The sequence below is a fragment of the Lepidochelys olivacea genome, assembly GCF_965140295.1.
Source record: "Lepidochelys olivacea isolate rLepOli2 genome assembly, chromosome: 4".
Lineage (NCBI taxonomy): Eukaryota > Metazoa > Chordata > Testudines > Cheloniidae > Lepidochelys > Lepidochelys olivacea.
In genome coordinates, this window is record NC_140414.1 from 62,385,542 (window position 1) to 62,413,107 (window position 27,566).

General features: G+C 39.6%; 1 long non-coding RNA gene across 2 annotated transcripts; it reads right to left on the minus strand.

Moving 5' to 3' along the window:
* Positions 1-23,513: 23,513 nt before the first annotated feature.
* On the minus strand, positions 23,514-27,300 carry LOC311519954. Of its 2 annotated transcripts, XR_014711433.1 has the most exons (4): positions 27,163-27,300; positions 25,962-26,053; positions 25,766-25,846; positions 23,514-23,841 (listed from the first exon to the last, which is right to left on the minus strand). It is a non-coding gene; the product is annotated as an uncharacterized lncRNA (long non-coding RNA). The 2 variants fall into 2 exon arrangements; XR_014711432.1 differs by lacking the exon at positions 25,766-25,846.
* Between the last annotated feature and the right edge of the window lie 266 nt (positions 27,301-27,566).

Below are 27,566 nucleotides of genomic sequence, written 5' to 3' on the forward strand. Positions count from 1 at the left end.
AAGCAGGGTCACTGACAAACCTCTTACCTAGATCATAGAATTCATCCTCCAATGCTGCTGTTTCAGAAACATACAAACAAACCTAGTCCAACTCATTTCTTGCCCTTCCATTTATCCCCTGAATCTCATACTCAAACATAGTAATATCACATACTTTTTCTGAGCATTCAGTTAATGTACCAGTGTTATGTCCAGGGCTTCTTAAATTAGTCATAGGAAACCAAAGAGAAAAGGGAAAGAAGGAATTACACCTTTGAATTGTGTTCTGTTAGAATAAAGTACAGATAAAGTCAGTTACCCAAGATATGAATAGAGAGAAACTCAACACTATTAAGCTCTACCAAAGCAGCTTTTAAACTGGGGTTCTTTGATACTTTTACTAAGGTTTCCCTAGGAGTTCAGAATCAAAGCCTGCAGTTTGGTTATCTACAGTAAGTTATCAACATTCTGTCAAACTTCAGTCAGTCAAATGAACATTTCACTTGTGAATTTCACTAAATAATTAAAACTACCAAACCTTTGGTCTAATGACTGAAAATTAGGATCAGGCATTTGGTCAAATGACTGAAGTTACTCACTGAATAAAACCGCCATAAGACTAAACAGTAAAATCCAGTGCATACTGTCAGGAGAATGGCATCCAGTAACTGCAAGTGCCATGTGATTTAGTATCACTACAAGACAGAATGACCAATATGTTCCTGTCCATTCTGGCACCCAATAAGTCCATGCAGTAATTAATGTATGATAGGGTTACTTTTTCATTTTTGCTAACTGTGTGCTGCCCATACAAGTGGCCTAGAGGAGTAGCTTCCTTTCAGCTCCACACTACACCATATTGTTGCAATAGCTGTTACATATCACTAGTAGCCCAGAGACAATCCTCATTAATAGTCCAGGCAAGTTGGGAAACTCTGGCTATCATTGTCATTTATGGCTACAGAGTCCATAATTTTCCACATCCTGGAACTGTGCAGAAGTCATAGGAAAGATACTGTACTTTTAAAACCTTTATTTCAGAATAAAGTTAATTACGAATCAGATTTCTGTAGTCACTACCCCATAGCCCCATGTGGATTAAAATTAAATTTACAAAAACCAGGGCAATATTCATGTCCTTGAAGTGGATTAGTGGCAAATAAGCAGCTTTACAACTGCATGTGCAAGTTCAGTGGCAAGTACAGTTAGAGGAATGCACAACTTTGCCACAGTGGGCTACCTATGACCTCTTTAAGCATAAAATCATTGTACAGTGAAGAGAAAATACCAGGATCCAATAATGAAGGTATAACTCACAATCTTCATTTTAAAATTAAAAGTTCTGATACCCTACTATGTAAACAACTCAAATTTGGTTAACCCAACCCCCCCTTTTTTTTAAACCAGTTCAGCAATTGGGAACTCACCCTATAGAACACTGGTGGAAATATCCCATCTCATTCCAATTTGCTAGACATAGAGGGAACCAAGGTTTAAGCTCTTGTAAATATTAAAAGAGACCTCCTCCTGTACAGTGCCTCTGAACAAAGTTCATGTCATTTCTTGTTTTGTTTGGTTTTAAATAGTTACAAAAATATCAATAAAGCATCCATCTTTATGGTCTGTGGTATACTGCAATGTAGAAGCACCGATAAATCACATGACCAGAAAAGTCACATATTCTTAGGATCAGTTTTTAAACAGAAAAGTAATATATGACTCTGGGGACAGATGAATACTACTGTTTGTCACTGGCAGGGGAAATTTACTGATTTCTTCCAGGAAAAGTAACTACTGTCCCTGCCAACATCACTTTTCCCAATTCAGCCAGGATTAAAAAATGAGATTAGACTTTTATATGGACAATGAGAACATCCACAGTTAAATTAGCTATGATAAAAAAATAAGGGATATAAATCCTCATGCTTCAGGACATAAGCCAACTATTAACTTCCTGTGATTAGGAAGAAATTTCCTCTATGGACAAGCACATAAGTGTCCAGTACAGGATTCTTCTACTTTCCTCTCAAGCATCTAGTATTGGCCATTGTCAGAGACAAGATATTGAACAGTGTGGACCACTAATCTGATGGTAGTTCCTGTATTCTGATCCATTTGTGACTTGTCATTAGAGCTGGTCAAATATTATTTTCAAATGCATTATTCAACTAACATTGTCTTTTTTGTACCTGATAAATTATCTGATTAATAACTTTAACAGTATTCAACCAGTCCCCATATCTAACTCACCTTTACCGCAGTGGAAACACAATGGTTCCAATGCCAAGGAGCCCTTCCCCTCAGAGGAAAATGCTGGATTTGTCCCTTTTTGTGAACATTTGCACAAATGAGATTTTCTTTGCACAGTTGTTTAGGGAATGGTTATTCTTCATGCAAATACCTTTTATTCGCATAAAAAACAAGCTCTTTGTGTCTGAACTAAGGTATTACCTGTTCTGATTGTTTAAAAAGTGTCAGTTATTCAGTCAGAGCGCAGGAACAATGCCATGTGACTTAAATGACCAGTCATATACCACAAATAGTAATTAGTTTATGTGAACAGTTCATAGACAGCCAAAAGTCTAAACTTTGTTCATATAAGCTTTTGCTAAGCAAGAAAAAATAGTGAATACATGCATAAAAATCAGTCTGTTTTAACAATTCACAAGACAAAAAAAAATGACTACTATCCTAAGGTAACTTATTCACAATTAATAGTTTGATCACTGCTAGCTAATTTATAAAAGATTATTATCAACAACGTATTTAGTACAAAACCCAGCTGAACAATGATCAGACCCATTTCCAAGACTTCCAAACTCTTTGGGCCATAAATGGCCTAAAATAGTATATCAACTGTATCCTTGTTTTGTGTTGCATAACTAATTTATTTTTTCCAGATAGGGAACATATTACATTTTTAAATCTTTTCTATTTGGAAATGATCAGCCAAAAAAAAACATAAAAAAGTCAGCGGGGTTCAGCCAATCAGGCTGCATTTGTTCAAGATATTTTCATTTTCCTACACAAAGAGCTGCATGCAACCACACTGAATGACATAATTAGCCACATGAGAGATGGAGGGGGGAAGCATGCTGCACCCCTTAAAGGAGGGTCATAGATTTCTCTCCAAAGCCTGCATTATCATGAAGCCCCAGGAGGCACTGTAGCCTTTTATATTCCTCAGGTAAAGCGTATGGGCCTGATCCTGGAACCCTTACTCACATGAGTAGCCCTTACTTATGCAAATCATCCCATAAACATCACTAGGACTAGTCGTGAGAAGAAGGATTGCAAGATCAGGCTTCAGTATTTGCTGTTGCAGGGGATATAACCTGCTCTATTCCTGAAGCACTTGATACACAAATGAAAAAAAAGCATCTCAGTGGGGTTTTATCCTGTTTTACCATTTCAATTCTGTTGACATAGACCTGACCTCTGGGTTTGGCATCCTTTCAGTTTCCCTATTAAATGTATACAGCACTTTCTGAAAGTTTCATCTCCTGTGGCCGATTATATATTTAGCTGTTCCAAAGATGTGTTATGTAGGCTTTGGGAAAATACAGTTTACACTAACTAAACATTGCATGAGAACTGAAATGTACAGTCATTCCCACTCTGCAGCTTTTACCATGTGTAAGTGATCTCATAAACCTTGCTTTGTATGCAAGGAAAATTGTCAAGTGGGGAAAGAATTATGCCACACAGAAAATGGCGCTTCCTATGAATTAACCAAACTGACACGCTTCTTACCATATGCCACAGAGTTCTGCTATATACTTTTAAATAATCCTTGGAGTAAAATGGACCTCAGATAAGAACAGAATGTAAAGCAATGTTTCAGTTGCTGGATAATTAACTGCCTTTTTCTCCATTCATTCTCCCAGTTGAATACAAATAGTTATTTTTTAATGGATTATCTGTTTATCTCTGATTTGAAAATATAATTTTAGATCTGCCCTGTGCATTGCTTTGCAACTATGCTGCCATTACAGTGTTTCCTACTATTGGCTAATATCGGCTAGATTGGTGAGGAGTAATTTATTTACTGTGGGTTCCAGGAGAAAATGGAAAGGCTTATCCTAACTAAATAAACAAACAATGCTGCTCAGGACCAATACTGAACTCACCAGGGACTTTACAAAATGTATTCTAAGTGCTGCTGTGGTTAAAAAATTGCAATACAAATAACAATAAAATCTCTTTCTTTTTGTCTGAATAGTCTATATGCAGCAGAATAGGTGACAAGCTCTGCATTAAATTCAAACTCCTCAGCCTCAAGGCTTTCCCCCAGATTACAACTTGTCTCTCACATCTCCCATTACCTTCTCATTCTACCTGGGATTCATACCAAACCTGTCAGTGTGATATCTAAGCTCCTGCAGGGGCCTCAAACTCCACTAATTCCATGTCCTTTCACACAACTCTTCATTTTCTGTCCCACAGGCATTTCCATGCTGTCCCTCATGGCTGAAATGGCTCCCCAATCCTATACGTCCGAACAGTCTCCTCCTTCAAATCCCTCCTCAAAACTCTTTCCATTTTCTGTCCAACAATAATGCCTGCCATTGAAATTCTAGAGTTGCATTAAATTCCGCCCCACCTTCCTCTTTTCTCCTCCAGCCCACCCCTGAAACACCCCTCTGCTAGGGCCAGCACAGAGCTCTTATCTTAATTCTACATCAACCAGGGAGGGCCCCTTACTCTTGGGTGGCTGTTTCCATCCCCTTTAAGGCTCTTTTATGCTATCAAAATGGCATAAGGAGTCTTAGCGAATTTGGGCTTCATGTCTTTCTTTCCTCTGTAAAGCAACATATCAGAGAATCATAGAAATGTAAGACTGGAAGGGGCCTCGAGAGGTTCTCCAGCCCAGCCCCCTATGTATACCTCTTAGACCATCCCTAACAGATGTTTGTCTAACATGTTCTTAAAAACCTCCAATGAAGCGGATCCCACAACCTTCCTTGGAAGCCTATTCCAGAATTTAACTACCCTTATAGTGGTTGTGTTGTGCATATTCTCCGATTAGGGAGGGAATTTCAGGTTCTAGTGCCGCTTATCTGGCACCTTTCACAAGCACTACATTAATTTAAAAAAGAGGGGTGGAAATATGAAGGATTGAATAAAAACACTGAAATAAGTAAATGAAAGTGGGATTATTTTAGCGTCATAGAAGAGATTAGACCTAGAGAAACATGGGCAGAAAATAAAAGGGATTAATTTGGGAAAATGTACACTAATACATTTAGGGGGAAATTAAGTTGCTGTATAATGGAACCTAGGACGTATGTGAAATAGACCTACTGTTGACAGTGAACAGCAAATAACTTATGAGTTTGTAATGGGAGATGGCAGCAAAAAAGACAAATGCAATTTTGAGCTGCATATGCAGAGACATCATGTCTTGGGGCAGGAATTTAAAATATGATTGCAGTGTGACAGTATGTAAAATAATGCATTCAGATCCCTATACCACAGTACCAGACAAACTGGAGGATACAAAGAGAAGAGCAACATATTTTTTAAGGTGGCTGAAGGGATTGATTTATAAAAAAGATTAAAAGCACTGAATATGTTATAACTTAGATAAGTAATGACTAATGGAGGCAACAGTCTCCCAAATACAAGTCCACAAATATTTGAAAGGTGTAAATACCAAAAAGGGATAGGAATTATTTAGGATAATAAAGAGGATATAAGTAGGAACAATGGAATTAAATTAAGAAAAGGAAATGTTTGGCTTATTATGAAGAAAACTTTGTGACAGTATGTATTAGGCTGTTGCACTTATATGCACACATTTTCTTTAAAACTGGAGGATGAAGCCAAGCAGGAGAGGGGCTGGTGAATTTCTAGACAGAAGTTCTACAGTGAATCAGAGAGATACAGCATAGATTTAGAGATAAGATGGCTTTTCCTTGCTTTAATAAAGATTTTTGGTCACAGTGAGAAGAAAGAAACTCTTTCTGTGATTCTTCAGCATTGTTGAACGAAAGCAGTGGAATAGTCTCCCAAGGGAAGTAATGGAAGTCCCATTAGTTTGGCCATTTAGGGCCCCAGCTTTTTTTTTATTAAAGGTTTTTCCACAAGGCCAGTGTGGAAAAATGTGTGTTCAGTTTTATACCCAATTTATATATGCAGTTATCACAACTGTCAGAGCTAGTCCCAGGTGTTTTGTCACTGAGGGCAGAAAATGTTTTTGGCACCATCCCTCCGTACATCCAAAAGATACAAGCAAAAATTTTTTAAAAGAGATAGGATATTTGGTGCCCGCAAATGTTGGTGGCCAGGGCAGCAGCCCTGATCACCCACCTCTAAGGCCAGTCCTGATGGTTGTGTGCGCAGCTTGAGAATTAAGTGTCCAATTAGGCAGTTGAGTTGATCCCTTGATTTGCACATTCAGACATGATAACAGAGAAACTAAGTGTACACCATTTCACAAAGGGGTAGACAAGCTAATCTCCTAATAGGTCTTTTCAATTTATACCTTTTGTGATTCATGAAAAAATTAGGTGAAAGAATAAAACAAGACAATACAGATAAAATGAGTTCTTTAAAAACTGATCATCTGTACATAAAGTTAAACATGCCTCCATGCCAGGACAAATGAGTCATTGGATTAAGTATTGCCATAGTTATATTTTAGTATGGCGCAATCTAATTTGTCCACTCCAGTTTTTTGAGTACAACTAAGTTTTACATTTGAGAACTGACAGTATGCTCATTTGAGATTAATCTTTCCCATCAATCACGTTATGACTTGTGCCATCACCACTAACCAGCAAAAGATCCAGGGATCTGAACAAGGATTATCTGTAAATTAGACATTAAACCACCTCTTGGATTTATATGGGGAGTAGGTTCCATTACAAAAGATCCCTCTGTGTTAAATGTGTGCCTTGCCTATTTAATGATATTATTTAACAGGAGGTGATTTGGGAATGTGAGGGGGATCTCAATGTATTCTGTTAACTAACTATGCTGAATGCAGTCAGTAAATAGAATATGTGGGAAATTGCTGAGAAGTAAAAGCATTATTTTCTGTCTTTTTTTCCTCTCCAAAATAGACATAGAATTCTATGCTCCATTGGCCAAGTAATGTAAACAAATCAATATGTGCAAATAGGTATTTTTTCTAATTCCATTTTTAAAAGCATTCAAAATGCTCTGTGAAGATACTCTTCAAAAGAGAGTGCCACTACACCACTCTAATGTGAAGTGTATATGATGAATCACAGTGAAAATTTAAAGGACGGGGAGTACTTGTGGCACCTTAGAGACTAACAAATTTATTTGAGCATAAGCTTTTGTGGGCTAAAACCCACTTCATCGGATGCATGCAGAGTAAAATACAGTAGGAAGATATAGATATACCCAGAGAACATGAAAAAATGGGTGTTGCCATACCCACTATAAAAAGAGTGATCAGTTAAGGTGAGCTATTATCAGCAGGAGGAAAAAAAAAAACCTTTTGTAGTGATAATCAGGATGGCCCATTTCCAACAGTTAACAGGAAGTTGTGAGTAACAGTAGGGGAAAAAAATAAGCATGGGGAAATAGTTTTACTTTGTGTAATGACCCATCCACTCCCAGTCTTTATTTAAGCCTAATTTAATGGTGTCCAGTTTTCAAATTAATTCCAATTCAGCAGTTTCTCACTGGAGTCTGTTTTTGAAGTTGTAGTATTTTTTTGTTGTAGCATTGTGAATTTTAGGTCTGTAATCGAATGACCAGGGAGACTGAAGTGTTCTCCGACTGGTTTTTGAATGTTATAATTCTTGACGGCTGATTTGTGTCCATTTATTCTTTTACGTAGAGATTGTCCGGTTTGGTCAATGTACATGGCAGAGGGCCATTGCTGGCACATGATAGCATATATCACATTGGTAGATGTGCAGGTGAAGGAGCCTCTGATAGTGTGGCTGATGTGATTAGGCCCTATGATGGTGTCCCCTGAATAGATATGTGGACACAGTTGGCAACAGGCTTTGTTGCAAGGATAGGTTCCTGGGTTAGTGTTTTTGTTGTGTGGTTGCTGGTGAGTATTTGCTTCAGGTTGGGGGGCTGTCTTTAAGAGAGGACTGGCCTGTCTCCCAAGATCTGTAAGAGTGAGGGATCATCCTTCAGGATAGGTTGTAGATCCTTGATGATGCTCTGGAGAGGTTTTAGTTGGGGTCTGAAGGTGACGGCTAGTGGCGTTCTGTTACTTTCTTTGTTGGGCCTGTCCTTTAGTAGTTGACTTCTGGGTACTCTTCTGGCTCTGTCAATCTGTTTCTTCATTTCAGCAGGTGGGTACTGTAGTTGTAAGAACACTTGATAGAGATCTTGTAGGTGTTTGTCTGAGGGGTTGGAGCAAATGCGGTTATATCTTAGAGCTTGGCGGTAGACAATGGATCGTGTGGTGTGGTCTGGATGGAAGCTAGAGGCATGTAGGTAAGTATAGTGGTCAGTAGGTTTCCAGTATAGGGTGGTGTTTATGTGACCATCGCTTATTAGCACTGTAGTGTCCAGGAAGTGGATCTCTTGTGTGGACTGGTCCAGGCTGAGGTTGATGGTGGGATGGAAATTGTTGAAATCGTGGTGGAATTCCTCAAGGGCTTCTTTTCCATGGGTCCAGATGATGAAGATGTCATCAATGTAGCACAAGTAGAGTAGGGGCATTAGGGGACGAGAGCTGAGGAAGTGTTGTTCTAAGTCAGCCATAAAAATGTTGGCATACTGTGGGGCCACGCGGGTACCCATAGCAGTGCCACTGACTTGAAGGTGTACATTGTCCCCAAATGTGAAATAGTTATGGGTAAGGACAAAGTCACAAAGTTCAGCCACGAGGTTTGCCATGACATTATCGGGGATACTGTTCCTGACGGCTTATAGTACATCTGTGTGGAATGTTGGTGTGGAGGGCTTCTACATCCATAGTGGCCAGGATGGTGTTTTCTGGAAGATCACCAATGGATTGTAGTTTCCTCAGGAAGTCAGTGGTGTCTCGAAGATAGCTCGGAGTGCTGGTAGCGTAGTGCCTGAAGAGGAAGCCTACATAGCCGGACAATCCTGCTGTCAGGGTGCCAATGCCTGAGATGATGGGGCGTCCAGGATTTCCAGGTTTATGGATCTTGGGTAGCAGATAGAATGGATTGACTTTATCCTCATCTAGATTAAGTTTACACAATAGATATGGAATATCCAGGACTCCCCCTGCTAACAGAACTGTTGCAGTGATGCTGGTAACTGTAATCTGTTGAATAATATGAAAGTATTATTATACTGTACCTTCAAGAGTTACATTATATTTACTCCTAACTAACCATTTTCTCTCTTCCTCATCCCGTCAAGAAAAAAAATCAGTGTTTTTTAAAAAAATATTTGTATATTATGCAGTTCAGGCCTGCTCCTGCTCTACTGAAGTAGATGGAACTTGGTCCGTTGACTTCAATTCAATAGGAGCAAATAGGAGTATCAAACCTTTACTTCTGTAGGTTACTTAATGGATCATCTGCAAGGTAAGAACAGCAAGCGTTTCAGCCTAACACTCTCACCCACCCATATCTGGTTTATTTAAAGCTGATGTAACAGCTGTACACTTATGTTCATCTGCATTCAACATCTTTAGCTGTCAGCCTGGTATTGCAGAAGGCACTGTTGCTTAGAGGGTTACTGGGCGATGCCAAAACCAACAGAATTAAGAAATGAGACAAAAATATAATAAAAGCCTTTCCCGTTAGATGTCCTGAGCAAGAAGTTGCTGGATCAGCATATTTTAATGAGAGCGTGACATTTCCTCTGAAAAACCAGATCTTTGCAAGAGAATATATGTAACCCACTCTTCAGACTTCACTACCCAGCCTTTTCACTCCATGCATCTGAAGAAGTGGTTTTTTACCCACGAAAGCTTATGCCCAAATAAATGTTAGTCTTTAAGGTGCCACTGGACTCCTTGTTGTTTTTGTGGATACAGACTAACACGGCTACCCCTGATACTTGATACCCAGCCTTTAACTCCACTGAATTCTAGATGATACATTCATTCTTCCTTTCCTATATGATTGACAGGGATTTTTTAGTCTCTTTATTAGCCCACCAATCAGTTATGTGACTCAGCTCTTAAACTGAATATAGCTAGTCTTGTGGTTACAGCCCTGGGCTAAGGTTCAGGAGAACTGGATTCAATTGAAAAAAGAAAAGGAGTACTTGTGGCACCTTAGAGACTAACCAATAAATTGGTTAGTCTCTAAGGTGCCACAAGTACTCCTTTTCTTTTTGCGAATACAGACTAACACGGCTGCTACTCTGAAACCTGGATTCAATTGCTGGCTCTGCCACAGAATTCTATGTGACATTTGGTAACACATTTAGGTCCTGATTCTGTGCTGCACCACATAAAGGTTACTACAGCAGCTCAAGGATTCTGGCCCTAAGTTAGAGCAGTCCATGGGAGTCTTTGAAGAGACACTTATGGATCGCTCCACTGTCCCAGATTAGCTGGAATGTAAAGCAGTCCTGGCATACCCCAGGTGGGAAGAATTCCCCAAGAACTGATTAAACTGACTTTGCAGCATCTTTGCAGCAGCGAATCCACTGTAAAGGGGCACAGAATTGGCCTTAATTTTTCTCTGCTTCTCTTCCCCATCAGTAAAATGGTGATAAATTAATGTTTGTGAGATGCTCTGACACTACAGTGATGGAGAGCCATATAAGTAGCTAGACATACAGTTTTATGCAATTTTTAGTTACATGTTCACAGGATATTTCAAGTTCACTCCTAGGGATGCTGGGTATTTTGAACCAGCTCCTATGATTCGCACTGTCTATCTTTCAGCTCTTTCACTTATTATTCCTCAGGAATTACATGCTGCCTCCAACTCATGGCCCCCAGGCACTCTTGCCATGAGGGGCCAGATTTCTGTTTTGTGGCTGCAGTAATGCTGACACCATTACAGTCTGTGGTTCTGTTTTCTATCACAGTCACAAGGAAGAAGTCAAGAAAGTAATCTTAAAAGGCCCAAAAGAAAATACCTGCAGACTTTACACTGGTATTTGCCTGTAAGTATAACTATGGTTATGATGACCATAATGAATAATTGGTAATTCTTTCCATTAAATTTTTTGGAAAGGAGAATAAGGGTGTTTAATGTATTTGCATCAGCCAGCAAGTTAACAAGTGGTTTCAGATGTCAAATCCTCAACGGTTACAATGACTGACTCCAAATATTCTTTGATGTATTAATTACTAAGGAATTTTGACCTGAAAACTATCATCCTCCAGTAACTGTAAACAGAGCAGCAGCATCTTTGACGTCCACCTTGACAAATACAAAACAGGATGATGAAATCTGGGTTTAGCCTCTCATTCAAGGGACAGGATCTTCAATAATGTAGCAATCTTTTTTTGCCTGGTGGCTCTAGCTCTGGGCTTGAATGCAAGACCTGTTGAACTGATCCAGATGGGAGGGTGCTACACAGATAACATTTTTGTACATATTAATCAGTAAAAATGCACTGGGAGTGGGATGAAGAGCCTGAGATGTGGAAACTGGGACTGGCTAGGTGACCTGAATCAGACTGGAACAAGGAGCCAGGGACGGGGAAGAGAAAGGACTGAGGCAGGGATAAGGTAGAAGGGCTCAAGCTTTAGAGAAACAGGCAAAAGAGTCTGGGCCCACTAGAGCCTGAAACAGAACCTAAGATTTCTCAGTCTTGCCATTCTGCTGCTGTCAGCAAATATCTGTGAAACCTACTTGCAAAGTTCATACGTCAGCCCCCTTAGCACTGGTCCATATAGAGGCTGACAACCTACTACTATGATCAATTACTCCATTAGCTCAAGTGGCAGAGGTCTGTACAGTATATCTAAAGGCTCCAACACTGCATGGGGTGTCACTAAGCTGCCACAGGATAGAATTTTAGATTTTCAGGTTGCTTTTTAAAAATTGTTATGAAATTACTAGACACATGACACTATGTTAAAAGAATATTAAGGTTGCAAAGTCAAGCACTCAAAAGTTAGGAAATGCTACAATTAAGGTTGCCTATGTAACTTTCATTTGGTCCCCTTGTGTGTATGTATTATGATTCTTAATTACATGATCACATACTCTTATTTCCTCAGGACCCTTGCCTCATTCAGTGCCCAGGATGTACTTGCTCTGGGGATGACTCATGGTTGTGTAGTAAAGGAGGCTGTTGTGTGCAGGACCCTGGTTTCCTTTGTTCCAGAAGTTGGAAGCTGTGTAGTGAAAGAGGCATGAGATTACTGGAAGAGAAAGGAGGGTCTCATGGATAAGGCAATTGAATGCTGCCTTGAAGAAGTGGAGTCGATCCCTGCCTCTCTCCTAGAGTTCCTATGTGATGCCTGGTCACTAATTGTTTGTTCCTCTGTTTCTGGGTGCCTGACTTGAGATCCCAGCGTTTGATTTGAAGAAGTACAGTTGAAGTCAATGGAAGCTGTGCTTTGAACATGTAAGTGTTATATAATGCTAAATACTCTTAAAATCCAGTCCTAATGGTCTCACACAGGACACCCAAATTAGTGGATAATTTTATCTTAATCAGTGTTCCTTTGCTTCCCATCTGCAAACCTGGGATAATATGATACATTCATCTCACAGGAGTGTGGAGAAGATAAACTAATCAATGGTAGTGAAGCACTCCGATACCATATTGATGAGTACCATAAAAAAGAAAATTAATAATTCTGTCTTCAGAACAGGTTTCAAATAATGTACAGTAAATAAGACTGAGGCCACACATTGTACAATGAGAAAACAAAATATTGAATAACTATTCATTAAATTAACACTGCCCATCACTGAATGATGCAGCGGTCATATGGAAAAAACAGTAGACGATCATGGAATTAAAGATTTATAGTAATGCAAACACACACAAAAGCAAATTAAGGCTATACAGGTAACCTTAATATTAGTATTGACTAACTTGTGAGTGTCTGACTTTGCAGCTTTAATAATGTTCTTTTAAAATCATTTGTGTGTATAATCCCTATTTAAATTGTCTTAATTAGGCTTCAGAATTAACACGTCCAGCTAAAGGGGACATTTCACACCTCTAGGACCTGAGCTTTCTGGCTCCCTGCGGACTCAGATATTACAGTATCGTGTCACATTCAGTTTACATTTGGAAGGATTTCTTCACAACCACTGTGGCTATCATCTCATTTTTTTCTAAGTGAAAGATAGATTCTTCAAACTTGATATTAAAGATCTGGTCCTGTTCACCACCACATTCCAACTCAATCTGACTGCTGTGCAGCACACAGACTCAACTGTTTTTAGAGTTGGCTAATACTCATGCACACAAAAGAATTAATTTAAAAATTTGTATTTTTTCTTCAAAACTACAAAGGTACAACTTCTCACTGAGGAATATCAAATGTGAATTGTGTTCAAGATTGGGTTTTTGTTTGTTTTTGTAGTATTGGCAAGCAAAAATGTCTTCATTTTTTAAAGCTGAAGGAGTACATTTTATCCTTTGACAATAACGGCAGCTACAGCTGAACGGTTTTCCTCAAACTTTCTCAAAAAAATCATCTGTGGGCTGAAAGAAATATAGAAAGTTTTGACTGCAAAGCATAATTTCTCAGAAATGTATGAACAAATGAAACAGCACTTTACAATGGAAGTGTGTAATCTTTAGGCCAGTCATGCACTCTTAACTCTCACTACATTTGATTTAAATGCAATTTTATACTTCGATTTCAGAGAATCAGACTCAATGGAAGCTTCGCCTGAGTAAAGTAGTGTAGAATCAGACTCTTAGAATTTGAGCCAATTTCTCCTTTCAGATACTGCACTGGTATATCTCAGAGCTGAATTTAGCTTTTTAGCGGTGACATTCACTACTACAAATGCCAAAAGGCCAAATTCCGTTCTCACTTACAGGTGAACAACTTCCAGTGAAATCAGTAGGGACTGTACTCAGGGAACTGACAGTGCTGGTTCAGACAATGCTGTCAAACCCATCACAGCAGTGGGCTCCTGGGTCACGAGGGTATGAAAGCACAAGGGACAAGTTGAAATGTTAATGTTCAATATTCCTTCCCCAATCCTGTGGGGTGTGGAATACAAGCTGTGGCACATTGACTGAGAAGTTAAATTGCCCCTTTGTTGTAGCTGGCTGGGAGCACATCACAGCAACTTCCCTCAATCTATTTAAAAGGAAATTTCCATCCACTGTTACACATACACGCCACATTCCCTGCCACTCCATTGTGGGCTTGAACAGCTCCCTCATTCAGCTGGCATATACATTTGAAGCAAGTGTGGGGGTGCAAATGAAATTACACGTAAATAGCATGATTTTCAGACATGCTGATCACCCATCTTTCTCAAGGAAGGTTACTGGGTACTGATCACTTTTGAAAATCTAGTCATAAATCTTAAGACCCATAGCAAGTGGCCCAGCTAAATGCAAGGAGTCTGAGACTTGCTTGAACTAGCCTTGGTAACCGAGAGCAGAATTTGGCCCATAATATTTATAACGTTTCCTCTTTTGTTTGAAGATGAGTTGAAATATTTGTAGTTACACAGCACTTTAATGTGGTTGTAATTACCTCAGAAAGACTTTTAATACTTGATAAAATCAAACCATGTTTTTGATTAAAATAAATGTGTCTGTTTTATCAAACAGGATGGACAGATGAACACATTGCTGATACAATGTAAAGCAATGCAAAAAAAAATTCTTCAGCATGAGCAAGAAAAATACTGAACCAGTACAAGACACAGATATTTAATTTCTTGTATTTATACAAAAACAGAGGAAAAGATCCTTGGGTTCATTTGAAGGCTAATTCCTGTAATTTAGGTATTTTAAAACAATATATTTCTCTTTGGGAAACGTACTACCCTGTTGTCCAGCACTCAAAGTTTACTAGAGTTTTGTGGGAAAAGAGCTGTTTGGCAGCGTCCCAGTCCATAAGGATCTGAGAATGATGTGCCAGAAAGACTCAGGAGGCCCAAAAAGTCACTTTAAAATATTGAAGTTTTCCTTTTCAGGGGCCCAGTTCAGGGGTTTCAATCTGTTTCATAGATTTCTTTACACTGCAGCACAAAAGCTAACAATTTGCTACAGGCTCCCACAAACCCACAAGTATTACTATACTTAATCAGTGTTGCTACTTCGAAAAGGAGGATTTTATTTTTATTTGTTTTCATGGTTACTAAAACTTTTTTCCAGTAACAGCTATTCATTTGAAATGTATTTAGCAAGAATGTCTTCCAGTCACGATTGCTTATACTATATGTTTGCTGGGATCAGAGTCTATTGTCATCCTCATATGGCTTTGGGTTTTTCTATCCTCCTGTTTATAAAGAAAGTGAGCATTTGTCTTTATAATTTTATTCCATAATGAATGATTAAATCTAATCACATGCATAAGCTGTTACAGTATCTTTAGCTAAATAAATCTATGTGAGGATAAAAGAAGAATCATGCACATATACTGAAAACAAAAGCCTTTTTACTTTTCTTGTCCTCTTTTCAGCAGCTCTTTGAGCCACTTTACAGAACACTTCTGGGAAGGATTCAGGTTAAAATTCACAAAGTGATTCCTTTTAATTGATTTGTTTTAAAGTGAAGAGAGCTGCATAGATTTGGCAGAAATGTAGGAGCCTCAAGAACTAGGTACAAAATGGTATGCCTTCCCCACAGATATACAGTTTCTTCTTTCTTTAACACTCCACTTCCATTGAATTAAAAGGAAGTTTTGCTATTCATTTCAAAGGGAAGGATCAAGACCTTTATCTTTAATAAGCTGTACCTTTTTGGGTGGTGATAGGGAGGGTGATTGGAAGTACTCTATTTTAACATTTTTAAGGGAGTTGTGAAAGTAACAGCAGTCAGAGAAACACAGAAATTAAAGACAGAAAAGACCTACTAGGTCATTTTGCCCGTTCTGCCCTCTGCAATATATTAGAGTAATGCAGAACACCACTGACAGGGTTTTGCCACGCTTTATGCTTTTGCTGTATAACTTACAACACTAAGCGAAAGTCCAGAAAGGGAATGAAGTAGTATATTCTCCCCCATGCCATCAGAGGCATTGCATATCCCAAGATTTTCCACAAGCTGAATGTCTCCGGGAACTGATGCTGGTTCAAAGGTCTTTCCAGCCTGTTCACAGCATTGCCGTGGCTTGTAGAGCCATGATAGATCCTTAAATCCTTTTTCTTTTGTGCCGTTGTTTTATTAAAGTTGCTTATTTAAAACAAGTCTAAAGATAGAAGATTGGAAATCAGCACTGAAGATCAGGGATAGAATAAACTAGAAAATAATTCCACTGGTTTTGTAATGAGAAGGTGTCTTATTTTTAAAAACTGTTAAAATATTTCATACCGGAGAGAATAAATATTTTACTTGTATTTTTTGTGTCCCTTTGTGTCTTCTTTCTCTATCTATACTGCTTAAAAATGTGTTGTCCACAGCGACAGCATCTAAAATTAACATTGAAGAACTCTAGCATTTTAAACAAACATTCTAGAGATGAATGTACCAAAAACAACACAAATGGGCTAATTCTAAAAACAATACTTCCATCATCACAAATGGTTCCAACATTTTCATTAAAAACACATGAAGTATTTCATAGCCAGTAAGTCAATGTAAACCCATCATAAAAAGAGAAATAATGCTTATGAATATCATTTACAAAACTATTGTTTAATAAATAGTCTTACATTTGGTGCAAACCAGAGAGGACCCACACAACAAAGTTTCTATTATGTCACCTGAAAATTTTGAACACAGAACGCAAATTGAGTTCTCTGCATTATACATATTTGTGCTGATTTACATATGTATGTTATCCAAATTTTTGCCTCTGTTTTGTACACATACATTTGGTTTCCAATGGAGGAATCAATATATTTTCCTAGCATAATGTAATCTGATATATTTACTGTATGTATGTATATTCACATGTAATTTAGGGTATATAATAGGATTAACATTGAATTAATGTCATTACAGCAGTGACCATCCTTTAATAAAAATCCCATTTTAATGCATAACTGCTATACATATCTGTAAAACTAAAAGATTTTCTCAGCAGTCAAATCCTCTATTCCCTTTCCTTATGAAAATCTGTATTCTGTACTTCTTTTCTGAGGTCTCTAAAAGAGACTACTAGTGTATTATGTTTACACTACACTTGAGAATTTCTCAGTATTCACCCCTTGTACATAGACTGGCTTCAATTTTAGAACTATAGCACACCCTAGTGGTTATTACTGCTGTTTTACTGCATTTCTCTTGCATATTATTTGTCACCTTTTCTGCACTAGGAAGGCTTCAGGTCTTTTCCTGTCCTTGCTTTATTAATGAACTAAAAGTAACAAGGGTTAAATGACTGAACTGAGATAATCCAGGAGTATGGAGGTTTTAGATATTGCTGTATTCAGGTCCTTTTATTTGTCTTTTTAAGTTCAAAACACACCTCTCTGTCATATCATTAGTTTTTAAGCAGAATTCACAGTAGTTAGTGGCACAATACACCCAGTAAATTTCATTTTCTCATAAAAGATATCCTTTATATGAGTTTTGTTTCTATCTGAGCATCCTTTTTTAGGTAATTGGGGAGAATGGTTGTACAAGATAGTAATTAAAAGTTCACACCCTAAATAAAACTATAATGCTAACCTCAGGAATGAAGGGTATCAAATGTTTCAATGCATTTTGTAACAGTTAAATCATTGAAATCAGTCTGTTGAAGTGATGAATCATGAGTTATTATGAGAGTTTTAAAAATATTTAATATTTAAAAATACAAATAAGTGACATCTCTGAATACACCAATTTAGTAGCTTTTTAGCTCTCTTTTATTTTTGAGGTGGGAAACTGTGAATGATAACTAGGTATTTTAATGTTAAACCCACTGAAAATATTGAACATCATGGGCCCAATTCCATTCCAGGTAACTTCAGTGTGATTAGATGGCTGCAAAACGTTCTCCCAGAACAGTATATACCTCAGAGTCTCTGATAACACAGATAATGGTTTTATAAGAGTATTTCTCTTTCCAAAGACTAGCAAGTATACATTTTACCTGGCACAAAGGAACAGATCCGTAAATAGAGTATTATTTATATATTATTATAGGGGCTAAAACTGCCTTCTTTACTTCTGTTGGGCATTTGGGATAGAGGGCATAAGGTGCATCTTCCTCCCATGTAAGTAGTAGGGTAGGACCCTATCATAGTATCCAAGAGAAGGTGACCACAAGAGGTGGGCCTGGCTAACTTGCCAGTTAATGCACCATGGTGGCCCATGTCCCCAGGGGAATGTGGTATCTTTTGTACCCCAGCTGGTTAGTGCCAATCCTGCCATTAGCAGCACACACTAGCCTGGGCTGTGCTTTTACTCCTGTTCAGAGAATTAGCAAAAAGTGTCTTCCACAGCACATTGCCCTGTCCTGTTAAAATGATACCCACAGGTCCCAACTGAGCCACCAGGCCAGCTGGATATTTGCCTGGTAAACGGTCTGCTTCCTGCTGCTACACTTCTGGTCTAGTCCCCTCTCCCAATCTGGTATTAGTTAGCTACAGGAAGACCTTTGCAGCAGGGGCTGCTGCTGTGGAGGAGAAGCAGGTCACTCAGGGACATGACCCTTCCCAGTTGCTGTTCCTTCTTATTTGGATTCCTTGCTGCTCCTTTCTGACTCAATGCTGGCATCCCTTATAATTTTATTGCAAGGCTCATGATATTTAGTGTTTCTTTTAATGTGCTAGCTCCTGGAATCATATTCTTACAGATCAACTTTAATTTTAAACAAGTACATTTCTAATCTTCATGATTTCAGATAAATGATTTAAAAGGTGATTCCTAAAGACTCAAAATCCAGAAAGCAAATAAGACGATACAAATAAATTATGTCTTTCTTCTCAGACTTTTTAAGCCAGCTTCATGATATTTTTGGTGCCTGACATGTTTTTGAAATATTGGACACTGTCACTGTTGTACCAATAAAATAAAAACCAGCAGGATCTTATTAAAGGGGAAAAGGCAAAATCCCACATTTATTGTGAATACAGAAAGAATCATAGTAAGCAGTTAGTTATAGCTATAACATTCCATTCAATTTCATATTTATTCACACATACATTCATACACACACACAGGTTCTGCAAGGTTGTTATCATAGTTACCAGCCTTAGAGTTGCTTGTGCCAAGCCACTGGCCAGGCGGCCTGGACACAAGGAGGGAGCAGGACCTTGTCAGATGCTCATCTGATGCTCCTGGAAGTTGGTTTGCAGAATCAGACCCCAAAGTTCTCACTTTCTAGAGTCCATTTTTATAGGAATTTCTTCCTATGCCAGTCTGTGGGAATTGCTTCATCATGCTGTTCCTGAATCAATCAGCAGATGGCACATTCCTGATGGCTCCGTGCTGCCAGATGTTATCTTGTTCTTCGGTTCTCCCATCCTTGAGGCTGTTGGGTGGATTCCAGTCTGCCCTCCGGGGGTCCTCTGGTTGTTTCCACTTGACGCCTTCTTCAGCCGATGGACACTGGATTCTTAGGCTGGCACCTCCCTGATCATTCATTTATTATCCACACCAAGCATCCATCCACATACATCCTCTATCTCTATTTTAATCACAATTGTTAACAAAGCGAGATAAATACAACAAAAGGGCGGGGAGCCTCTTTGTGCTGTTTCTGTTATTACAAAGTAATGCTTTGAGTCTCTCTGTGTGAGTAGTCGTTGTTACAAAGTATTGCTTTGAGAACAGACTCTGTCTTAGGATGTACTAACACAATTAGCAGCCAAAAACCAAGAGACATCCCTCTTAATTAGTAATACCCTGGAATTTAAACTATGGGGAATCAAACTCATTTGTGATTTTAATACAGAACTTCTTTAATATGATCCAACATCACTGGTATTACCAATCTCTCACCCAATATGGGTGAGGTGAAAGTCGAGCCAACAGCATTCCCTGTTCTAACCCAACAATCTTCTCCTGCAAGCAATCCCATCTGCTTCTATCTGCCACAGATCCCTCTATAGGGCTATGGAATGAAAGAGAAGATCCCCTGCTCATGAGCTCCTTCCAGGGCTGGGAGAGATGTGAAGATCCCACCCACCTGTTCCCTGCCTAGAAAGAGGAATGGGAAATAAAATCCCAGCAGCTCTAATTCCAGCACCAACCATAGGTGGATAGGTGTTCTACTTCCTTAAAACTATAGCAGAAAACCAAGTGGGAGGCAGAAAATAAAATGTTCTAAACAAAAGCTCAACAGTGAATCAAAGGGAGAGAGAGACAGAAACTGCCATCTTCTCAGCAATAAGTACATAACAGGTAATTACTTGTTAGAAGAGGGAGAGCATAGTTTCTGTAGACTAAAAGTTCCTTGTTTAATGTTAGAAAAACAACTGGGGGGGGGGAATTCTTTACTCGTCACATGACCTTGCCAGGTGAGGGGGCAATTATGGTTTATTCCTTCTGCCATAGTTGGTTGAAGTCTGTTTGCTGAGGATGTGCTAGACAGCATCGTTTACCCCCTGCCTGTGCTATTCTGGGCAAGATTTCATTCCTTTATATTAAACACCACTCTAAACCAGATCATACCCAACAGTCCTCCTCACTACAGAAAGCATTCCAATGTTCTGTGAATCCTAACTTGTCACTCTTTTGGAGCTGCCTAGGTGACTGTTGGGCTTTGGGCTAAGAGATATATGGGATCAATTAAAAGACATTTGTTCTATGCTGCTAGACATAGATGATGAAATTTTGGAAAGGTTTTCATATTACTGAACTTGACAGGAGTGTGACATTACTTCCTTGGAGCAAGACTTCATAATAAGCTTGCTGAATTTAAGAACACTTGGCACCCATCCTTTGTATATTGTAACAAGTCAGAACATTGATAGATGTGCCCTTCTGAGAGCTGGTGTGAGAGGAGTTATTTATGTTTGATTGCTTTATGGCCACTATTTTCTGTGTTACACAGCCTCTGATCTTTATGTTCCATAATATACTTTGAGTCACTGTACTTAAATTAAAAAAAAATAAAACTAAGTAAGTGCTGTACCAAGGAAATACAGATGCTCATTCACTATAACAGGAATTCATGATTAAAAGTGTCAATCAACCTAGCAATAATAATAATGAAACAAGTCCCCAGATCAGTGTAACCTTGAGCAAAGGAGCCACACTGGAAATTATCACACAAGCTGCTGGTGAGAGATGCTTCTGGAGTTGACCACCGCCCATTCTCCTCAGTCACCATCCATAAAAAAAACAAGGAAGCAGGTAGGCAAGGATGGCAATTTACCAGATTCTCATAGCAAAGATCAAAACTTTCTGGAACTGGTGTCACTATTGTTATATTCAAACATGACAGAAGCCAGTGATGGGAAAGAATGGGATGGTTTGTGTTGATAAAGAGGGAACCTATGGTACTTTTAAAACTATTTTTGTTTCAGTTTTAAAATGGTTTATGAAGTTTTAATAAAATAAAAATACGATAACAGTGTTCTCTTCTGGATGGAATCAAGACTAATCAACAGCATGTTACAGACTGCACACTACAAAGAATGAATAGAAATTTTCCCCTCATTTAAAAGAGGTAGGGGGCTTGTTTTTTTGTTGCAGGAGGACCAGAGTTGGGGAAGGGGGAAAAAATAGTTCTTTACAGAGAGAAGGCATGAAACAGTTACAATGGGGTGATGGTGAACTGATTTTCCTCAGCTCCTGCATTAAAGAACAGTGCTTGCTGCAGGTGATCAGTAAGGGAATGACCCCTTGTATTGTTTTAAAAATAAAATGTAGTGGCAGGGAAAAGAAGAATTACACTCCTGAGAATCAAGCAGAAAAAAAGGCATGTGGAACCAAGAGAAACTATGTCATAGTCTGACAGAGATGGAGGCTTGCAAATTAAACAGAACCTCAGAGTCTTCAGGAACAGAGGATGTGCAGGAGGCTATATAGGAAAAGGCTGTATAAGTGGCATGGGGCTCTTTGGGTCATAGCCAAGCAGAAGTTTTAAAAGTCAGCTCAGGGAGGAACTCCCGGCTAGGGAGTAATCAGATCAGCTGTGCCCAGTTAGGCTCAGAACCTTAAAAAGATACTAAATTAGTTCTGGGAGATATTGCTGCCTTGAAGCATGAAACAAAAAGGTACAGAACGGTGAGCAACAGATAAGAACTGCAAGAGCTCAGAATAAAAATCTATGCCAAACCCCGTGAACAGCACAATCCTTGAGGGGTTTTATACCAGTAGGTTCTGCTGCTGAAGAAACCTGAAGGAGTCCACTAGTGACCAGCATCTTTCTCCTTGTTGTAGAATCAGATTATGCCCAAAGACTGCTGGCAGCCTGCTCCCACTCCAGCAGCAGATTTTGAGGGGGCACTGGTGCTGTGCTCTGGTATTAGGAGTAATTTTAAGGAAGACTCATCATAACCAGCTTCTCAGCTTCCTTTAATATCACTAGGCATTGGTGATTTTCCCATTAATAATTCTAAACACCAATTTAGCCATACATTTCTTTATTCAATCCAAAGCCAAATGGTACTTTATGCAGTTGCTCTATATATGCTTAAAAAGACCAAACAATAAGCAATTTACTACATCCAAGCAGTAACAAAACATTTAATAGCATTTGATCAAGATACTTACTAATGGGCTAAACCCAGGAGTGCTAGACCCATATTGGTTGACTCCAGCATGGTCAGGCAACTACTAGCAATGAACCCTTTAAGGGTTTACTTTTTATACCCTTTAACAAACTAGTGATGTCACTGCCAATTACTGACTTCAGGTAAGGTGCCACAAGTACTCCTTTTCATTTTATGGATACAGACTAACACGACTGCTACTCTAAAACCAATTGGAGACAGTTCACCCTTATTTCCAGTCTTAATCTAGATAAGATTTACAACCTCCTTTCTTCCTAAGGCCTTTCCTCTCCTCCTTGCTGCCCAATTTTATCTGGGTTCACAGAGGCTTTAACACTAATGTGTGGGTTGGGGAATGGCTGTGTTGGCTCATTTTAAGACAGATTCTCTTTAATTTACAACCATCTGTAGTCACCCCTATTGGCTAGAGGCCTTCATTTTAGAAACTTCCCCTTACCTTGTTAGTTAGTCTTTGAACCAGACATCCTCCCGACTTTATTCCTTCTGTCCTTATTATTTTCAAGGTTTTCCTTCTACTTGTTAGTCAGGGCCTTTCTTTACAACATATATATATTTTCTTAATGAAACAAACTAACTTTAATTTTATACTTATACTACACTAAAACAGGGAGGAGGGTTTGACCTTCAAAGAGCCAAAATGATGGGAAAAATTGTGTTAATTTTTAAATTCATTGTTAAATCATGAATTACCAAGAAATAAAACTGCTTGCTATCAGTTTGTATGTATTTATTATGGAAAATTCACTGTGGAGATTAATATACTCGCAGGTTTGCTTTACCCTAGTTATTCCAGAAACTCTCCTTTTAAATAAATTCCTTAAGAGAACTTTTTCTGTTTAACATTTTCTAATAGACAATAGAAAGGAGCATAAATTCTGGCAAGTCAAGTATAAAAACATAATTAGGCAAGCAAAAAATAATTGGAAGAGCACCTAGTAGCTGACTCAAAAACTAACAGCAAAAAAAATGTTCACTACATCAGAAACAGGAAACCTGCCAAACAAACAGGTCCCTTCAGAAAGGTCCCTCACCAAAGGTCTTAAGCAAACTAAGCAGTCATGGGATAAGAGGGAAGATCCTCTCACTGGTTAAAAGACAGGAAACAAAGGGTAGGAATAAACTGTCAGTTTTCAGAATGCAGAGAGGTAAATAGTGGTGTCCCCAGGGGTCTGTACTGGGACCAGTGCTGTTCAACGTGTTCATAAATGAGCTGGAAAAGGGGACAAACAACAAGGTGGTAAAATTGGCAGATGATACAAAACTACTCAAGCTAGTTAAGTCCAAAGCAGACTACAAAGAGTTACAAAGGAATCTCACAAAACTGGATGACTGGGCAACAAAATGCAAAATTCAATGTTGATTAATGCAAAGTAATGTACACCGGAAAACATAATCCCAACTACAGTAGAATCTCAGAGTTCCAAACACCTCAGGAATGGTGGTTGTTCGTAACTCTGAAATGTTCGTAACTCTGAACAAAACATTATGGCTGTTCTTTCAAAGGTTTACAACTGAACATTGACTTAATACAACTTTGAAACTTTACTATGTAGAAGAAAAATGCTGCTTTAACCATATTAATTTAAATGAAACAAGTACAGAAACAGTTTCCTTACCTTGTCAAATATTTTATTAACTTTCCCTTTATTTTTTTAGTAATTTATGTTTAACACAGTACTGTAGTGTACTTTGCTTTTTTTTTTTTTTTTGTCTCTGTTTCTGCCTGATTGCGCACTTACAGGTCCAAATGAGGTGTGTGGCTGACCGGTCAGTTCGTAACTCTGAGGTTCTACAGAAAAGCTGTTGTCTAGTGACCGCGCCAGAGAACAGGATTTTGTTCTGAACTCTGCCTCTGCTTTGATGTGTGACCTTGGGCAAACTACATATCTTTGCTGTGCTTCTGATTTCCCAACTGTAAAACTCAGTGACTGCCTGACAAAATGGCAATGGTGCTGCCAGAATTTTTGTATTAAACCTCCTACTCTCTCTACCCCTATACCTATGAATATGAAGACAGTAGGTTTTTTTGGTTCTGTGTATTTGTTTTTTTAGGGGGAAAGAGGGTTCCTTCGCAGCAGTAGGATCTTTTCAGTCTTGGCTTTATTTTCCACACAAGTCTGGCCATCATCCCTTTTATATGTGTTCTAGGGCTGTAGTATTAGCAGTAGAAACTCAGTAATGGTTATGCCTTAAAGACATAGGGTTGGATCCACAAGGGGTTTTAGGCATTACAAAACTGAGCATCACAGCACCTAGCTTTTAGGTACCTGGAAAATCACTGTGATCCACAAAGCCTGAGTTTGGTGCTTAGGCTCTTATACAATGAATGTGGAGAGACAGGCACACCAGAATGCAAGCTACAAGGGAGCTGCCTAAGCTAGCCAGTGGGAGACATTGACCAGAGGGTGTGTGACAAGCACGCCTGCTCGGAAGGAGGTGCCTAGCTCTGCTAGTGATCCATAACGTGGGGGAAGATGGATGCTTGGCCACCTATGTTGTGTGCAGGACCTGAAACAAAACAGCTGGGGGGAGAGGAAGCTCCCTTGTGATCTCTCACCTCTCAGATGAATGCTCTAGCCACTGTGGGCTATAGGATAGTCTGATGTGAATCTCCCTCAATCTCTGCTATTGAAGTTGTTCCACTTTAACTAAACAATGTTATACTTAAACATGAATTGGGCTAGATAAAGAGTAAGAAGGACACTATAGCCTAGTGGTTGCAGCACTCACCTAAGAGATGGCAAATCCCTGTTAAGCTGGAGGGTCTCTCACATCCTGGGTGGGTGAGTACCCTAACAACTAAGGTAAAGATTATAAAGGGTAAAGACTCCTCTCTCTTTCCCCCCTCCCAAGCTGCTTTGTATGAACTTGCCTGAGGGGCATAATCTAGTAGGCAGGCCCCTGCATACAACTGGAGCAGCTGAACACCTGTCATTCTCAGCTTGTGACTCGCTCTGCAGCTTATGCAGAAGACAGGTGCCTGGGCACCTAAGAGTGAGGCTGTCATACTCATGCCCAGATGGAAAAAAATAGGTGCCAAGTAAGTTTAGGCATCAACAAGTTTAGGTGGTAGCCAAGCAGGAATTTTGTGGATTGCAGAGGCACCTAAAAAAGGGACTTGGATGCCTAAGTACCTTTTTGGATCTTGGAATGTGCAGAACCCTTTTCATTTATCCATTGCGGGGGTTGCTTCTCCCAGTCCACTGCAGAAGCTGCTGGTGATTTTGAACCAAAATGCCTGGATGTTAGTAATCCATATAGTTTGGGGTTTTTTGTGGGGGAGGCATACAGGGAGAGTCATCTGTGTGGAAGCCCCTTACTGCTACTTACCACCCCTTTCTCCTTCCATCCTCTGGACAGCAATGGCTCCTGCCTCAGGCCTCAACCCCTCTCTTCTCTTTCCTCTCCTCACGTTAGGAAACCTGTGTAAATTATTGAGATGTAATCTTTGGTATTTTAGGTTGCTTTGTTCCTTAAATCTAGGGTGGTGGGAGGAAAACAGAGCACAACCAAGTATCAGGGGGCAGCTGTGTTAGTCTGTATCCACAAAAACAACAAGGAGTCCAGTGGCACCTTAAAGACTAACAGATTTATCTGAGCATAAGCTTTCATGGGTAAAAATCCCACTTCTTCAGATGCATGGAATGAATATTACAGATGCAGCCAGTTCTCCATATTACTAGCTTGCCCTCTGGCTAAGCAGTCTGACAAGTTTCTGGTTTTCTTGCTGCCATGTTAAGTTGTGAAATGAAATTCTCTCCCTCAATGCCTAAATGCCAGGGGAACATGAGTGTTCGGAAACACAATTTGCACAATGCAAAGCTAGGGTCAAATCCAACCAATCCTTACATATGTAGCTTGAGTGGAAGTATTTATGTGGGTAAATACTTGCAGGATTAATCCCTTAGCGCTTTCCCAGCTCCTGCTCTCTGCGATGCAGGAAAACACATGTCCACAAATTACCAGTAGCGATAAAAAGATTTAGCCCCCAATTTGCTTACCCAGTACCTTTTGTAGTGGTTTAAACATTATCTAATTTAGAATAAAAGGCTGAAAGGTTAGCTGGTGTTAGCTACCACCTTCTAGAAAAGTCAAAGGTAAATAAAGCCTGCCTCCCTTAACATGCTGCACTGCTCAAATTAAAATCTGGCAGGAGTTTAGCATTTAACCCCACCAGTTTAGCATGTGTTTCAAGTACCTTGTCGTCTTGAGCAGAGGGCTAGAAGCTGTTAGTTGGCTAACACAATCTAACACCATACTGCTCAACCCTAATCTAGCCAAGGCTTTTACGGCTGTCTACAGTGCGGGGCAATGGTGATTTGAGCCTGTCTTTTAATAAGAGGACTGAAGCCAGCCCACTTTCTTTTAAACAATGTAAGAATGTTGAAAAACAAAAGCAAAAACACAAAAACAGGTGCCCATAGCGGCACCTCCCTACTACTGAACTGGGCAGTAAGCGAGCACAAGGGATTTAGCCCCGAACAGGCTTTAGAGACCAAGCACCATCCCGGAGGGAAGCGGCCACCATCACCTCTAGCGCTGAAGCATCCCCCGCTTCTCACTTAACAAGTCACCCCGAGAGCCGGCCCTGCTGCTGGCAGCGCCCGGGGGGAATAGGGGCACCCTGGGGCAGGCGCTGCCCGAGCAACGGCCCGAGAGAATACTCGAGGTCTGCGAGTGGGAGGAGCTAGGAGAGACCATTGTTCTGGAGTGATGGGGGGGGGAAGCAGGTAGGAGAGACCAGCGTGGAGGGAGGGTAAAAGCACGTATAAACAAATCACTGATTCCTGGATCAATAGAACCCCTCCATCCCAGGGACTGACGTCCGTGCTGCCCAATCAGAGAACTCGAAGGGCGGGCTAGAGACAGGTACACCGCACAGACAGCCAATCAGCGCTGGGATGTGACGTGATTGCGCGAGAAGCCGGAAGTGTG